Raw genomic sequence first — 16,468 nt, 5'->3', positions numbered from 1 at the left:
ACTTAGGTATTACGTTTTCTAAAAATAAAGGTTGGGGTTGTGAGCTCAATAACGTTAGGGCCAAAATGACGAAAAGCGCACATGGGGTATGCAAATTTGCCACTAAACTGGGAGATAGGCGGATTGAAGATATGCTTAAGATCTATGTGGCGAGATCCCTATCAATTGCAATTTATGGAGCTGGGATATGGGGTTCTGTATCTGTAAGTAGTCTCCAGGTGGAGGAAAACTGTTTTCTTAAAAGACTTTTGTGTTTACCTAAATCATCTTCTAATGATTTAGTACACAAGGAACTAGGCATCCCCCATTTGTCTGATTTAATTGCTCTCAGACCCCTAATGTTATGGCATGCTGTGTGGGCGAAGGAAGAAACTTCCTTAAATAGAGCTATTATAGGGGACTGTCTTTCCCTTGACAATTATCTTAAGATCCCCTGGATTAAATATGTAATTAACACCTTTAAGGAGATCATTGGAATTGATGTCAAGGGGGACAGTCTAGCAGCCTCCGACTTGTCTAAAGCTGAACTGAAGAATGCTTTTTTAATGTCTAAGTCTGAACAGCGGCGAAGCAATGGCGCTAATTTGTCCACTTGTTCCTATTATGCCAAATATAATGAAAATGTGGGTTTTCAACCTTATCTAAGACATGTTAATAGGGCGTCCCACCGATTTGTCTTGACTCGGATGAGGTTGGGGATTGTGCACCATTTGGTGGCTTTCCCTTTTCGGAACAAGCACCCAGAGGGCGCGTGCCCATGTGATAATAGATCCCCACAAAGCACTCTGCACTTTGTTCTGATATGTAAGTTATATGAAAATCTTCGTATCGCCTTTTTAAAACCTGTCTTTGTTAAATTTGGAGTTAGGACAGTTCATGATGCCTTGAAATTGCTTTTTAATTTAAATTATGTTGATTTTTTTTACTGCTACTTTTCTTCTGAAAGCGATTAGGGCCAGGAAAAGTATGATTTTTTAATTATTTTAGATGGATTACTGCTTTTTTTCTGCTAAATGTATTTTCCTTGTATTTGCTGTGCTTTTATAGACATTGTCTCTATGTTCCAGAATAAAGCTTTATGAACATGAACATGAACATGCATGTACCAGAGTCCCTAGGGGCGATCCGGAGGAGGGGCTAGCGGTGTGCGGTCCATTGCGATTGTGTCTACAAATTGGCTCCCTTGAGCTTTGAGCCGACGGGCTCCTGGACGGCGCACCTGCGTGCCGGTTCAGGCATCGAGGCCTTTGAGGGTTGCTTGGCGGCCTTCTCTTCCACCCCTAACTATTTTCTTTACTGATGAGGGAAGTTATCCCGAAACCCGAGCCATGTCTCGGGCGATATCCAAAAACCCGGGACATGTATCGGGTCTAGAGATCATCAGTTCAACAAGTACCTACTTGCACCCACTGGGGTGAACCACTCAAGAACTGCATGTACCAGAGTCCCTTGGGGCGATCCGGAGGAGGGGCTAGCGGTGTGCGGTCCATTGCGATTGTGTCTACAGCCCTGTTGTTTGTCAGGTTATGTTTTTTCTGGCGGTTACATTTGCCAATGCTTGTTGGTTTATGCTGAGAACTTGCCTCCATTGAAAATCCCAATGTGGAGTAACCGCCTAACGGTATCGTCTACTCCACGTGAGGCGCATGTAAATGAGAGTGCCACGCCGCCGTAATGAGCCACACTAAAGCTATAAAAGAAAGCGCTCGACACGTGACGGTGTATCGCTTTCTTGCAGAGCGTCACCACGAGCGTCCCGGACTTCTCCGACTCTGCCTAGAAGCCGACTTGTTTCCAGTACCTTCAATCCCCTCAGCTACAGCCCTCTTGTTTTCCTCGTTCCCCAACAACCTTCTGCCCAGTAAAAACCCTCACTTACCTGCTCTTCAGGACTCCCGTTTTTCCTCCAGGCGATCGGCTGACTCCGCTCCTCATTCCGGTCTCTTCGTCACAGGACATCCGGTTTGCTGCAATCGACTGCGACGATCTGCAAAAGGAAAAGTAAGGATTTCAGGTTGCTAGGCAACCAAATACAAATTGTTTAAAAAGGCTGAACATTTGAAGACTCAGTATTTTGAGAATGTTAAATACAATTGTGGAATCTTAGAATTACGAATATTAGAGACTTCAGAATTTAGATTTGGACATTGATTAGACAATAACTTGCAAACAAGCTTGGCAAAGACAATAGACAATAAGTTGTAAACAAGCATTGCAAAGACACATGTAAGGGTAATTCCAACAAGCATTGAAAGGACAATTAATAATAGAGAACTTGAGAAACATTTGAACACGTGTTAGTCTTTCTAGGAAAATGTTCATGCTGAACGATGTTTAAGACAGTATTGAAATTAAAACTCAATATTTGTGCGAGTTTCTAGGTATTGTTCTCCTTTGAGTATCTTTTCAGAACAGAACCCCAAGTGAAGATCTCCACTCAGACCTATCAGGTATGGCCTCTCGACTGGGTTTTGAGTTCTTATTTACTAACCTTAACTAAATCTATTAACCAGTTGATTCTTTCCAGTTGTTCACGTGTGAGAGTATAAACCTAATTTTCACAATTTGATATTATTGTCTTATGTTATTTAAGGTTTAAAGATCTAAATCAAGGATCAGATTTTACCTGAAAAAAACAGTTGAAGTGTTTGCATGGGCCTTCAAACAAGTGGTATGTAAGAATATAATTGTGTGATTGTTTATTCGTGATTACTCTAAAGAAAGAGTGAAGGTTCATTTCAATCTGTTAATGTTATTACCAAGAAGAAGACGCCGGCTGGCAGAATATTCACAAGGCCCAGAGAACTTCAGTAAGAGAAACACACATTTGGATCCCTCGAGACGAAGGCCCAGTGTTTTCTCTTGTTTCTCTCTCCACTTCCCCTTTCCCTTAAGGACAAGCTGGTTCATCATGTGTTACCTTCCTTGCTGACTAGCTGGTTCCCAGGGGAAATGGGATCTTACAACATCAAGAAGGAAACAACCAGGACGCCATGTGTGATTGCGCAACAGAGACAGCTGCCTCAGTACATGGCGCAGGGGCAGTACTATCCCAACTTAATGAGGAGGGCCTATACCAACCTGTAGCCTTCATCTCCAGGAGTTTCCTCCCTGGAGAACAGAGGTGGAGTGCTATTGAGAGACAAGCTTTTGCTGTGGTCTGGGCACTGAGAAAGTTGAGGCCATACCTTTTTGACGCTCACTTCCTGAATCAGACCCATTAGGTTGCTCATGAAAATAAGGGGTGATAATCCAAAATTGTTGAGGTAATCTATTTCCCTACAGGGTATGGACGTCAGGGTGGAACACAGACCAGGAGTAGACCACACCAATGCTGACGATTTGTCCAGGTTTTACTGCATTAGTCATGACAATTCCTTAGAGGTTGGGTAGATCTCCCAACTCTCAGCTGGGGGGGAGGGAGGTATGTGCTAGACCTGTCATCCTTAGGGTGATCTTTCCCCCAAATCTTTGCCTTTTGCCTCCAAATCTTTCCTATATCTTTTTGTTGGCCTTAGGACTCTGAGCACATTACCACTGCTATTGAGTGCTAAAGTGCATGGGCTTCTCCCCTAAACTTGATGACATTGATGCATACCTGTCTGACATATTTGTTTGTCTGGTAAGTCCCTTGTAAAGGGGTATGCTATATACCCAGGGCCTGTACTTCAAGTACTACCAGTGGGCTGCTGCACTGATTGTGCCACCCAGAGAAGTAGCCAATCAAACCTGTCTCAGGCCTGCCACTGCAGTGCATGTGCGTGAAGTTTACTGCTACATTGACTTGGCATTTAAAACTACTTGCAAAGCCTCAAATCCTCTTTTATTACATAGACATCACTCCCAAGGTAGGCCCTAAGTAACCCTAAGGGCAGGGTGATATAAAAGTAAAAGGTAGGGCATGTGCCTGTATGTTTTACATGTCTTGGTAGTGACAAACAGCCTATTTTGTTTTTTCACTACTGTGAGGCTTACCCCATTCATTAGGAATGCCGTGAATAACTTTGAAGTTGTAAATTCTGATCAGAGAGAAGTAGCATTTAGATGTTTTAGATGTTTGGAATGATAATGATAAATCCTCCTTAATGGTGAAGTTAGATTTAACATTACTGTTTTAGAAATGCCACTTTTAGAAAGTGGACATTTCTCTGTTCTTCTGCTCTTTGTGCCTGTCAGCCTGTCTCCAATACATGTCTGGTTTAGATGACAGCTACACTATGTGCATTCTCTCTAGACAGCCACAGACACAGGAAGGCCAGGTCCATCTGCAGTCTGAGCAGTAATCTGCAATCATCTGCATTCTTACCAGGAAAGGGGAGAGGTGGCTCACACTTACATCTGAATAGGCTGTGTCCTGTCCTCACACAAATCACTAATTTACCCCCAGGGTTAGCCTTACAGACAGGACTAGGCAGAAGTGATCCTTGTGCACTTCAGAGAGTTCTTTTTAAGTCACCCCCTGCCTTAGGTACTTTTGGGCATAAGCACTGGGTTTCTGACCCCTAAAATCAGACACTTCTAGATCTTTAACTGAACCGCTGTCAGAAGGACTGCTCTGCTGCTTAAAGGGCTCAACTGGACTGCTTTTCTGGGAGGACTGTTCTTTTGCTTGTTTCCCTGCTGCCTGCTGTGCCCTGGCTCTGCTGGAAGGAGAGTTGGACTCTGCCTTCCCCTCTAGTGATCTCCAAGGGCTTGCTGGCTAGCCTCCATTTCTTTTTAAGTCTCAGGGACACAAAAGACTTCCTGCAATCCTACTTGTGCTGCTGGTCTCTACTGTCTGTGAGTCCTACCCTTTCCTGAGTTGCCCTTGCTAAGTGCTGGGCCTCAGAAGTGGGTTCTGCAGCTACTTTCATCATCTAAAGCTCCTGGGCACCTGAAATCAAGCTTTGGGCTCTTTGAGACTGCGAATGGGCCCATTCGTACTGGGACTGCGCCGCCTGCTTGAAGGACCAGCACAAGCTGCCACAGCATAGTCTCCTCGCACAGCAAGCAGCACCACCAGTAACCATGAGATCATGTCGGCCGACTCTTCGAACTCGTAGGATTATTGCTATTGGCACTCTACCTGCTCCCGGTGACTGTCTCCCCCCAAATGGGGTAAGTCACTCAGCTTGAGAAGGTACTACTGCAGCAGGACTGCTTGGAATTGTATCCGACCTGCGATCCATCGAGGTCAGCCTTATCTTTGGATTTACCCCAGTCTAGCGCAACCTAAAGTGACCTTTTGCCGATATTGACTTTTAAGCACTGCTTTTTCACTTATTCTTTATAAATTAATTTCTCGCCTTCTGCTGATTGGTTTATTGTTGTTTTGGACTTATTTTGTTCAGACAAATATTCTCAATTTTTATAATCTTGTGTGTGTTGCACAAATACTTTAAACATTGTCTTTGTAAATAAACCTGACTGCTCTGTACCAAGCTAAAAGAGGATGAGCACAGGTTTCTTATTGTGTATCTAGCTTACCCTGACTAGAGAGGCAGTTCCTACCTGGCCTGGGTGCATACCTCAGCCAACCAGAAACCCAATTTCACAATCCCTAATGCTGATTTTTTTGTCATAAGCAAACATGGATCATGAGAGTGTGCCATGACATAGGCCTGTCTCAAGGATTGTGGTCTTGCTGGGTCGGGAGGGGAGCCCGAAGCGCTACCCTCATAGTGGTGGAAGGCTACTGGATTCACCAGGAGATAAGCATCACCAGTGCGGTGGTGGCAGCATAACATGTAGTGATCAGTCGTAGTGAAAAGGACTTTTTTGCCCTGTATCAGTGGAATGAGGCCTACATGCTCACTCCTTTTCAAAATTTCAGCCGCTATATGCTTAACTCACTTGTGCCTACATCAGGTTGATGTGCAGTGCTTTGTGGTGGAGGGGTAGTGACTGCGTTAGTTCTTTGTGTGCCTAGGAGGGTACAGTAAATGGATAGAGCAGTTCTTCACAGTGCATGTGTGGTTAGTGCATGCACGGGGTGTATGTATGCCTGTGAGGAATACATGGCATGAAGGATGTAGTGTTGTGAAGCGCATGCACAATGAGAGCATGAGCTGCGTGTATGTGTACTTGCGTTAAGTACACTACATGAAGGGTGAAGCGCTGTGCAGGTTTACATTGTGAATGTGTGTCCTGGCAGGGTGGATCTTTGTGCATAACACATCCTGATTAAAAATAGAAAAACCTCAAAGCTAAACAGGGCACACAGACTAGGTGAGTGTACTAAATGCATGTGTGTATGTAATGGTGCAATGCATGGAGGTTCTAGTCCTAGACAGTAAGTGTGCTGTAAATGTACACTAAGTAGGTGTGCTTGCAGTGGTACATTACATGAAGGACCCTGGGTTCCATTTTGGGAAGCACAGTCTGCCTAGTAAAGACATGAGTATGAGATAAATTCCCCCAGACAGATTTGTGTATTGGTGCATTCCTGTGAGCTGGATGGGACACACACTGGATGGAAAATGAAGAGATTCCCTTTACACTTCTAAAGACTGCTCTTTGATTCAGTGACAGATCACAAGGAAGTGTTAAAGAAACAGCCATATCTAGCATAGATACAGGTAGCAATTGCTCTTAGGAAAACCTAAATAAAATGCATAAGTTATGTTGATCCTGAGGAAGATATACTGAACAGCTGATGCATCGTTAAAATGTATATTTTTCTTTTTTTCCAAAGGCCCGTGTAGCTGGACATTTGCCTGCAGCAGAGTTACAGACTTCCCCATTTCCAGTCCATCGAATCATGCATTTTTTCACCTCAATGTCTACATAACCAGATCCTGCCTTCCCAAGATCTCTGTGATAACTTAGCCACTTTTTTCCAGGATAAAATTGCTACAATTGTCACTGGGCTAAAAATATGACATGTCTGGGAGGGTAGAACACATGACCTCTAAGGCAGTAACCTTAATGGCTAGTGTGGGCGTAGCGCCCCATGCAGATTCACTGATTGATGAAGGGGCCGATAAACTGAGTCCTCTTGATCATTTTGAGCCCTCTCGGAAGAGGAATTTGGTAGGCTCTCCATGGGTGTTTCCTCAGGCTCCCCACTGGACCCCCTTCCACACAAAATCTGGAAGGAATTTGCCCTAGAGCTCCTTCCCAGGCTCCGAAAGATCTGCAATCAGTCACTTTCTAGTGGAACAGTACCATCTGGTTTGAAACAGGCGATAGTTACACCACTTTTAAAGAAGGCCACTCTTGACCCTAATTGCTCGGGGAATTATCGGCCCATCTTGCTCCTCCCCTACCCAGTGAAGATTCTGGAACGCATGGTCAGCAAATCTCTGTCAGCCTTTCTAGAACGCTCTGACTGCCTGGCAGATGCACAGTTCAGTTTTCGTCCAGAACATGGAACCGAATTGGCCTTGGTGACCGTGATGGACGATTTGCGTCAGATGGCAGACAGGGGACAATCAGCAATACTTGTGTTGCTTGAACTATCTGCCACGTTTGACACGGTCAGTCACGACACGACACGAGGAAGCGGGAGTAGTGGGCACAGCCCTGGTCTGGTTTCAATCCTATTTATCTGGCAGGTGTCAGGCAGTGGCTCTTCCTCCATTCCAGTCAGCCTTCACAAACATCTATCATGGGGTTCCACAAGGGTCAGCTATTAGCCCAATTTTAATCAACATTTATTTGAGCCCGCTGATCAATATCATTCGGACCCACAATGTGAAGGTAGTAAACTACGCTGACGACACTCAGATCATTCTATCCCTGGATGGAATCCAATCTAACGCCCTTGAGGATTTTCATGCATGTATGCACAATACTGCGCAGTGACTACGTGATAACTCCTTACAATTTAATTTGCTCAGTTGGGAAGGTTCCCCGGCCTCTTCCTTGTAACTCCTGGCCTCTTGATACTTCCACTCCTCTGACGCCATCTATGACGGTGCGCAATTTGGGTGTTCTGTTTAACACCAACTTGTCACTGAAGACTCAAGTGAACAAGACGGTGGGGTGCTGCTTCGGCCTTATGAGGGCCCTAAGGAAGATTCTTCCATTGGCTCTCAGAGTATGTAGAGCTCTGGACTGTTTGTGAACAAATTGGCCCATGTGCTTATTACAGCATGCACATTTTGAGGTGTTTTCTTGTTAATAAAGAATAATGTTTTGTTGTATGTCGAAATGGGGAGCAGTAGTGCAGCAAAATTAATGGGTGTACATGCTCAGCAAAAACTTGAGCAGTGTTTTTTATTTTTAGAAATTGTACAGCTAAATAAATGTTTGTAAAAATGTTAGAAATTTGGTTTCTGGTTGGCTAGGGTATGGACCTAAGCCAGGCAGAATCCACCACTCTAGTCAGGGCAAGGGAGTTATGCACCCAAAATAACCCCTGCTCACCTCCTTGCTAGGTTGGCAGAGCAGTCAGGCTAATCCCAGAGCCAATGTGTAAAGCGTTTGCCAACACACACACACACCAGTGACACAATAAATACACCACAAAAGAGACTCTGCACAATATTATATAAAAATATCTCATATATTGTATATAACACTTAGACCACAATCACATAGATCATAAACCACTTTGCCAACTATGCAATTGTCATAATCTTCGCAGTTAGTGCACTAAAGTAAATACTTAAAAGTTGCACATGTCATCCAAACATTACCACCATACATAATATACAGATCCTGCAGTAACTCTCATTATCCTGACAGTGCAGGCCTGAAAAACAACATACACCTTCCCATCAGGGCATGAATATGAATTAGTTAACTGTGGACCATATAGAAATCACAACAATAACATCTCCCTGTCAATGTAACCATCACACATATCTAGGGCACTTCACTTCTTTTATGAGTGATGCAGGAATGGAAACCCAGGCATAGGTTGCATGAGCCTTCACACCTACTCTGGTGAATGTGGTAACTTCAGGGATTCTCTTAATTGGTCCAGGAGCCTCAGCGCTCCTTCCAGTTATGTTATGGTAATAAAGCAATGTGCCTAGCTCCGAATCGGGGGCCCCGTCCCGGGCTCGCCATGCTTTGCCACCAGGGAACAAGTGTCAACAAAGAACACGTGCCCCTCCCAAGTGCAGATGAGCACACCCATACACCTGCTCACTGGCTGCAGCATGACCCACAACTCCTGGAGACTCCTTCTCCGTGATACATTTGAGCCAAGAGGATTCCCCTCTCTCCGCTGGGACCCCCAGTCCAGTGTCCCTGGTCCATGCAACACAGTCAGAGGCGTGACTCTGGTCTCCCAGTCCAGGACAGAAGACTCGCTCGTCCCCACACCTGAGACATCTCCAAGGGGCTGCTGGAGAACGGGTCATCCCGCCGCCGTCCCTCAAAGAGGGCGAGGCAGCTGACGAGTCTTAGGCCTCAGATCAGGCTGTGGCTGACCCTCTGCTGCTTCAAGGCAACCGGCTCAGAGGTGCCGGGGTGTTGATACTCAACATAGGCTTACCCCAGTGTCACTTCACCAGCATGCTCGCGGAGAGGGCCGCGCTGAGGATTTCTCAATGTCCAGCAAACGGATCCCCAGACAGGGGGAGGGAGCCACGGGACGGCACTTCTTCCCTCAGGCTGCGCATTGCTCCCTTTCCAAAGGGGCGGGGGACCAGAAGTGAAGAGCGCTTACGTTGCCACTGTGGGTGCACGGGGAGCACACATGTTGTGCTAACTTCACACAAGGTTTTCCCCACCAGAGGCTCCACATGTGGTGGAGAGACAGCGCTCCAGACTACTGGTCAAAAGTGCTCTCCCATGAGTAAAAGTACAAAGCCCTTACCAAGCGCTTCCTTTTGTGAAGGTGAAGAACAGCTCAGTCCAGTCCTTCTCCTGTGCCAGAGAGAAGCAGCAACTGCAGGCCAAACCACCACTCACATATCAAGGGTCGGTGCTCCTCTCCCAGCTATTCTTCAGGGCATGTTCCTTTTTGATCCAGAAATAATCTTTTAAAGTCTTTGATTTCCCTGAGATTTTTAACAGGAGGCAAGCTCTGCATCAAGCCCTTGGAGATCTCATCAAGCAGGATATCAGAACAGGGCAAAAAGAGTCTGTCTTTTCCCTTTGCCCACAGACAAAAGCAGCAACTGCAGGCTCTTCTTCATGGCAAGGTCCTCTTGTTTCCTGAAGTGATGTGAAGTTCTGGGTTTTTAGGTCCAATACTTATACCCCAATTTCTCATGTAGTCTTTATGTCAGAATCCTTGAGCTTGGTACAACCCAGTTCTGTCCTCCCTGGTCCAGCTTGACCACAGGGGGTGGAGACAGCATTTTGCAGAGGGGACACAGCCTATTTAAGTGGTAGTGAAAACTCCTCGCACCACTCTAAATGCAGAAATGTTTATTCAGCCCAGCTATGAGTCACCCAGGAAAGGCAGGACGCACCTCAACCCTCCCCTGTGACTGTCTAGAGTGAATGATCATCCCCAGCTCCTGTCACTCCAAAACCAGACAGTGAGTACACAACAGGCAGAATGGTAAAGCAAGAAAATGCTCACTTTCTAAAAGATGAATATACAAATAAGTAAACGCAGCAAGTGTGCATTCAGGAAACTAATTAAAACTCTCTGTGTCAGAATGTATATAAGTTAATAATCACAAACTAAATCACGTGTGCACCAGGCAAGGGGTTCTGTAAGCCACCTTGTTCTAAATGAAAAGAAAAATACCTAGATTGATATCTAGGTTAACCCAGTGCACTACTTTTATGTCACCAATCAGTGTACCACCATCATTTTCAAGATGTCAACAGTGAATCTAAGTGACAATACAATTGATCAATAGTAATCAATAAACAGCATCAATTGCATCAAAAGAGTTTAAAAAGAATCATCATGAGCTTCAATAGTTGAAAGTCTGCGTGGTTTATTCCATCATCATAGCAGATCAATTCCAAAGTAAAAGAAATGTAGTTGCTTGAATTCAGCATGCAGAAACAAGTTTCAAGGGTTCCCAATGCATTTCGGGGTGAGAACAATAGCCCTTCATCAGGGGAATCTGTAACAAGTATATGAATTACAGAAGTGGTAATCCACAATAATTTCGAAAACAATACATGGCTGACAAGAGCTCAAAAGCATAAATGTGTGCCTGAAAAAGTACCAATCCCCAAGAGCGTAACGATAAAAATTAGGAAGTAATGGAGAAAGAATAAAAAAATAATGAAGAAAAACCGAGCATGAAGACGTGGTGATGGGAGGCTTAGGAAATAAAAGAGAAACTATGTCCAACCAGTGAAGCATCGCAAATACGGGTGAATAAGTAGACAAAAGAGTAAAACTAAAATGGTGAAGCAAAAGCACCCCGAGCTGAAAACCGGTATGTGTACCTGAAAACAGAACTGAATGGTAAAATGCCACAATCCAGAATCAGCTTCTGGAGGTAGTCACTGACTGAAAAACCAGAATGTGAAATGGGTCAATGGAGATATGTTTAAAGATCTGTCATCTCATATCCTAAAACAACATCTTATATACCGAAGAGAATGAAAGGTCTGTGGTGCGTGGTTGTACAAATGGCTGTGAGAGCAGGCTAAAGCAAGTGTTAGAGTAGCAGTAGGCTGAGATATTCAGATCAGACCACCCATTTTCTCATCATATGGGATATTTGTTAGAACATCCAAATCTACCGCCCAAACCATCGGCTGATGGTGCGGAAATGGATGAAGAATGTACACTCTAGCCAAACTGCTGCTCATAGGGTGGTGCTTAGGGTGTGTGTGCAGTGCTGTGGTGAAAAAGTTAAAATTAGCGACTCAGACAAAAACAATTTTATTTAGGACTGTCTGAGTGATAATGTTAAAAACACACCAGGTAGTTGAAACGTATGACTACACTATGGCGCTATGCAGGTGGTCAACATGTTTCAGCCTCTTAGACCTATTGTCAGGCTTTCATCAGGACCTAGATGGTGAGCTACTGCAACAAAGGTGCGTGAATACCAAAGCAAAAAGTGAAAAGTGAAAGAAAATAATTAGGAATGCATATATCTACCATGAACTTGGAGCCCCAATGTCCATGTGAAAGATGAATATTCTATTTCAATCCTGTAAATATAAACAAGACAACATGTATTCATATATATATATATAGCCACATTCTCACAAGAGACTGTACAGACCACACAACAAACAAGGTAAATCGTGCCTTGTTTACTTAAGAGTAAATTGACTCATTCACAGAACATTCTTTCTGACTGTGAATACTCACCGCGCATTGCGAGGAGAAAGACCTCACCTCGCACGGCAACCGCTCGGGAATATGAGACCCCGCTCTAAGGTGCATAAAAAAGCAAATATTTAAAAAAAAATTAAATGCCTCATGCTACTAGTTACAGCATCCTATTTCAAACCCACTGGCTGTGAACTAAGTTAATATACACCATGAACAAACTTCCCAGGCACTGGGTACTCTAATGGGGATGTACCTTTAGAGAAGTTCTAAGGCAAAATAGTAGTGGCTTTTTAAGGTATGTTTAAAGATATTAAGAATCTAAACTGCGAGTATGTTAGTATCCCCAGCAAAGGTGGCCTTACCTGTCCGTCGGTACCTCTCTCAAGCGTCCGAGAGGAAGTGGAGGTACCGAACGGAACAAGGCTCCTCCTTTAAATAGCCCAGCCAATTAGTATGAGCTGCTCGTTAAGGTGTAAAATGCCCGCCAAATCAAAAAGTATTGGTTCGTAGAGTGCGCCTATGCATCATAGCTACTGCGTTGCTAACAACAAGGGCATGCGCTGTTGTATTCACTTAGGAATTGGCACTACTCAGACGCGTGTGCGCATTGCGTTAAAATGCGTGCCGCGTCAGAGAGTCGACAGAACACTAGTCACTCGCGCAGCCGTGTAACTAACACTGCGCCTATGACTTATACCTTACAGCCCTCTCGCTTGTTTACATTACGACGAGGAGGAAACTGACTCTCAATGGAATAAGACGCTGCTAACGTTGAATTCAAGTGCATAGTTGGGGTCGGATATTCAATCTTAAATCATTCATTAACTCGGAATGTGTCGATGCTGGATAAACCTCTGCCAACGGCAAATCTCGTATATTAAAACAGCATGAACAACATCTATTCAGCCCTGACACTATCAATTGGCAAACAATTAGAATCTGTTGAATCAAAGAATGGTGGTTGTTATCAATAATTACTTATTTGATAGATATCAAGGGGTTGCTTATGTATGTATACAGTAGAGCCCAGACGCTCACTGTTTAGATTGAAATCCAGGGAATAGAGTCGTTTAACCCTATGCTATCGCTCCGGAGCCTAAATATCCATTTCTGCTCCTTAACAAATAGGAACTTGGATTTATCACTGATGTGGGGTGGGATGTATGGATGTTCTAAAATCACCCACTTTAGGTCTTCTGCTCGATGTTTCTTCTCCAAAAAGTGATTAGTGAGGCAGGTGGATTGCTTGTGGCACCGAATGGTGCTCTTATGTTCGCTAATGCGAACTTTCATTTTCCTTGTTGTGTGACCAATATACTGAAGTGAACATGGACAGGTAATCAAGTATATCACTCCTTCTGTGTTGCAATTGGTGTGTTTGCGGAGTAACCAAGGTTTACCAGTACCTATGTCAACTTGGTCTGCTTTGTGTGTCTGGGGACAGGCACTGCAAGAGCCACATGGGCAATGGCCACGTACTGGCTGGGTGTTCCAAAGTGTATTATGGGTTTCAGGCATTTTCAATCTAGGTCTAGTGTGGACCAAACTGTCTTTTATGCTCCGGGCCCTTTTGAAAGAGAATAAGGGTGGAAGTATATTAGTTTGGGCTGTATTAAGAATACCCCAGTGTTTCCGCACCGTCTTCTGAATTTTATTGGACAAGACACTGAACGTGCTAACAAATGTCAGTCTATCGAGAGGCTCTTTGTCTGGTCTTTTCTCTAGTAGTGCCTCTTCGTTGTTATTAGAGGCACGTTTCCAAGCCTTTCGTACCAGGTGTCGCGGGTACTGCCGGTCTTCTAATTGTCTGGATAAAATCCGAGCATGTTTATCAAACAAAGGTCTTGATGAACAATTTCTGCGGACTCTCAGAAACTGTCCTACAGGAAGATTATCCCGTAAGGCTCGGGGATGATGGCTGGTATAGGCCCAAAGGGAATTCCTTGACATAGGTTTCTTGTAAAGTTCGCATGCCAATTTGCCATCTTTGGGAAAAATAAGAATGTCTAGGAAGGGCAGTTCCAATTTGCTAAATTCGATAGTGAATTTGAGATATCGATTCTGATGGTTCAACCAATCATGAAAAGATTTAACCTCAGACATTGTGCCTCGCCAAACCAGAAGAATATCATCTATATATCTTTTCCACAGCAACACCTGATGGAAGTATGGGTTGCTGTGGTTGAGCACGAAGTTCTGCTCAAATAGATGAACATAGAGGTTTGCGAGGCTGGGGGCAAAAATACTCCCCATGGACGTGCCAGAGGTTTGAAGATAGACCTGATCCTCAAATTTAAAATGATTTTCCATCATTGCCATCTTGGCACATTCCATAATGAAATTCACTGGAGTGATGCTTTGTAGGTCACGTGTGACAAGAAGAGATCTAATGGCTTCCAGAGTTTCTGCCTGTGGAATACAGGTGTAAAGGGACTCGACATCGAAACTGACCAATAAGTCAGTCCCGGTGTCGAACCCCACCTCTGGCAAAAGTCTCAAAACATTGGCCGTGTCCTGCAGATACGTGGGCATCTCCTTTACAAGGGGTCGTAAGAAAAAATCCACAAAAGTGGACAGGGGCTCCAAAAGGGAGCCAATGCCAGAAATGATCGGGCGTCCTGGAGGGGGCCGTGTAGGTTTATGAATTTTTGGCAAGCTGTAAAAGCCAGGCATCACCAGTTTGTTGGTTATCAAGAATTTTGCTTCATGAGGTGTGATCCACCCTTCCGAACTCGCTTCCTCCACTAAGGTCTTAATCTCTGTGAGTAGGCGAGGGGTAGGATCAATGGCTAAGTGTTGGTATGAATCAGTATTGTTCAGTTGCCTAAGGCACTCTTGTCGATAAGAGGTCATGTCTAAAATGACGATGGCCCCACCTTTATCCGCCGGCTTTATGATGACGGACTGATGAGTAGATAGGCGGGCCAAAGCAATTTTTTCATTGTTAGACAAATTTTGAAAATAATGATGGTCATTGTCGAATAGAGCCATGACATCATGGGTCACAGCTTGTTCAAATGTAGTGACCTTAGAAGGTACCTGCTGTCCTGATGGTGTAAAGACAGACTTGGGGCGTAGCCCTGTATTGGTCAATTGATCATGTCTCTCAGTAAACTCCTTATTGTCCTTTTTAAAGAAGAAATGTAGGCGGACTTTCCTAAAAAATCTTTCTAGTTCGCAACGAGTCTCAAAAGGGTCTCCCTTGTTTGTAGGGACGTAGCCCAAACCCTTCCTCAATACAGATTCTTCATCTGCTGAGAGTTCTCGGGAGCTAAGGTTGACTACTAAGTTCCTGTCGTTGTAGGTGTTGCCTGGGCTGCCTGAGCAGCTCTGCGACTCCTGGTTTGGGGGAAGGTTTGATCCGTCTCCCACTGGACGTGCTGTTGTCCTCTCCTTCTCCCATAATTGCGGCCTTGTCCTAAAAAAGACGGGTCTTGATAAAATTGGGGGTGTAGAGGGAATGTTTGCATTGGTTGAGCAAATGGAGGTTGAAAGCCCCATGGGTTTGGTGGCCACCACTGTGCTTGATTCTGATAGAACCCCTGGGTGCCTCTTCTTCTATTGGAGCCTCTTTGTTGTCCACCTCTCTTAAGTTGTGGTGCTCCAACCCGTGAATTATCAGAGTCTGAATCAAGATCTGATCCCGATGAAGAATAATTAGAAATAGCGTCTCCCTTTGTTGTTGAAATCTGGGGCCACCCAATCATCACTGGTGTATGGGAAGATTTTAGTCATTGAAAACCGGGCCAGATCTTTTTTTACATTTCTCAAGTTTAGAAAAGAGAATGTTATCATTGTAATCTTTACTGATTTTGTTAGTCTCATCCAATTGTTTTTTAAAACCAATACTTTTTGATTTGGCGGGCAATTTACACCCTAACAAGCCGCTCATACTAATTGGCTGGGCTATTTAAAGGAGGAGCCTTGTTCCGTTCGGTACCTCCACTTCCTCTCGGACGCTTTAGAGAGGTACCGACGGACAGGTAAGGCCACCTTTGCTGGGGATACTAACATACTCGCAGTTTAGATTCTTAATATCTTTAAACATACCTTAAAAAGCCACTACTGTTTTGCCTTAGAACTTCTCTAAAGGTACATCCCCATTAGAGTACCCAGTGCCTGGGAAGTTTGTTCATGGTTTATATTAACTTAGTTCACAGCCAGTGGGTTTGATATAGGATGCTGTAACTAGTAGCATGAGGCATTTAATTTTTTTTAAAATATTTGCCTTTTTATGCACCTTAGAGCGGGGCCTCATATTCCCGAGCGGTTGCCTGGCGAGGTGAGGTCTTTCTCCTCGCAATGCGCGGTGAGTATTTACAGTCAGAA

The sequence above is a fragment of the Lissotriton helveticus genome, chromosome 4_1 (assembly GCF_964261635.1).
Source record: "Lissotriton helveticus chromosome 4_1, aLisHel1.1, whole genome shotgun sequence".
Lineage (NCBI taxonomy): Eukaryota > Metazoa > Chordata > Amphibia > Caudata > Salamandridae > Lissotriton > Lissotriton helveticus.
Note: the sequence above shows the minus strand (reverse complement) of the source record.